Below are 2,351 nucleotides of genomic sequence, written 5' to 3' on the forward strand. Positions count from 1 at the left end.
CCATGTAGAATACACTACCTGCAAGTCTCTAAACAAGAGCCAGAAATATTAATCAGTGAATTTGTCTCCCACATGTATGTATTTCCTTTCATGAGATCTACTTACCCCACAAAGAAGACATGTATAAGACAACAGAACGCACTCTACTCTACAGCAGCAGTTTTAACTGACATCAGGTTTTGTTTCTAATTCATATGTCTTGATATCAGCCTAAAGGGTATACTTTCACCACCACAGCTTAATTCCTTCACATTTTCTTTCCCAAAAAATGAGACCACAAAACCAAAAAGACTCACTACTATTATAAAAATGCATATGTTGCAGCTAAATCTTTATTTACTCATATTTATATACCCTTTGTGATATACTACTTGCTTATAAGGATTTTTTCCTAATGCTCGGTAGGTCGGTCTCAACTCAAGGCAGAACATGAGGTGTTACTGATATTGCTAAAGGCCTTCCCTCATCTCACTTGTCAGACTAAAATGTTTCTGCTCACAGTATACTAAGAGTTAACCTGGTCACTAAATTTGGGTGCAGAGCAAGTCCTTTCCTTTCTTCAGATTCAGCAAAAAACCCTAGGTTTCTTTCATGACCAAGATTTGCAATTCAATCAAAAGGGCAAGTAAATACCACACCTGCTTTTTTGCCAGTCAGGCCATTAGCCAGAGGTTAGAGATGAAAAGTTATGCAAACAGAATCTCATAATGCTTGTGACAGGATCAAAGAAACAATGCCAAGACTTATGAAAAACAAGATGCTTTAATATAGCTCAGATAAGAAAAACCCAAACTGAAAAAAAAAAAAGCTAACATCCTTAAAGCGATTAAATTATAGCTAAATTGCTTTCCCAGAAAAGGTGGAGAAAGTTCAAATCATATGAAATATTATGATAAACTTACTCAGCAGATCCTAAACTTTTTCTAACTGCAGCCCCTCTTGCAGCTTGATGGATTCAGACAATTCCAAATTTCTAGATGATACAGTAAAGTCACACACTTGACTATTCAGGGAACTGCTGTTCTCTGGTACTATGTTGTCAGAAGTGATCTACAATCAGTACAGCTGTCTCAGTTATTAAATAACTAGTGGTTTAGCCCAAATATTTCATTACCCCCCCAAAAAATCAACTGTTGTACTATTAACTCTGCTCATACTAGCATGGGCAAGGTGGTGATTTTTCTCGACTATTCTTATTTGATATGGCTGTAAGAGTGCTGACTCATAAGTGACCCTGAATTGGGGTACACATCTGAGTTGATGCATTTCTCAGCACATACAGTTATATGTCAGCCTAGAGATTGCAGTAGCTCAGGAGGAGGTGTATGTTCAGCCACCTACTGCTATAGATGCAGTAACCTCCAGAAGAAAAGGAGGGCAGGCAGCTGGTACAGATTACTGCTGTAGACATCCTAGGCGAGTTGGCCATTGTTTAAGAATTACAACCCTGCAGTCAAACCAGACAACTTTCTTTGGTTACAACCTGTTGTATTTCAGGTAACATATTACCCAGCTACAATCACCCTGTGTACACACCAATGTGCCACCAATACAAGCTTGGATAAAATGTTAAACATACATTGTTCTTTGGAGCAATTCTGTTTCTATCCACTGGCTTTCATTCTCTTGACTTCAGTACTGCTTTCCCCCACCATCACCTCCATAGGTGTTTCTTTATAGATTTTCTTCATATCTCCCAGTCTCACAAATTTCCACTGCGGTTTCACTTCAAACCATTTCACACCATGTCAGCAGAAATCATAAGGTGAACTTCCAGCATACATGCAACATTCTATGTAAATAGATTATACGCTTCATAACTAAGATTTAGAGTTCATGTTACAAACGAGACAGATGTGGAGAGACAGCAATCCCTGACACATGCTTCAGGATAGCAGCAGATTCAGAAACAAAGCATCGTGTCAGCTGACGCTTACTTTGTAGTAGACGTAATAAAAATAAATGTGACCACCGAGCATTTACAGGGAAAAAATAAGAAAATCCAACAGCACCGCAAGGTCCGGGTAGAAAGGCACCGGTTACCATTACCTCAGATGATGTGACTAAGACAACAAAAGCGTGCGCTTCCCAAGGACAGACTAAATAAGTAGAGGCGGAAAAATACAATACGGAACGCATGAAGGACCTACTGTGCGACGCGTAACCAAACCCCACCCGGCGCACAACAGCCCGGCCCGGCGCACCACTACCGCGAGCAATGCCCGGCAGGACGCGGGGCCGCTGGCCGGCGAAGCGGCGGGTAGGCTGCTGGGGCCGTCCCCGCCGCCGTCCCCGCGAGCCGGCCGGCCGGGGCCGGTGGAGAGCTGTCGCCGTCCGGCCCCCGGGCAGTG

Source organism: Athene cunicularia, assembly GCF_003259725.1.
Source record: "Athene cunicularia isolate RWA chromosome 1 unlocalized genomic scaffold, athCun1 chr1_part2, whole genome shotgun sequence".
Taxonomy (NCBI): Eukaryota; Metazoa; Chordata; class Aves; order Strigiformes; family Strigidae; genus Athene; species Athene cunicularia.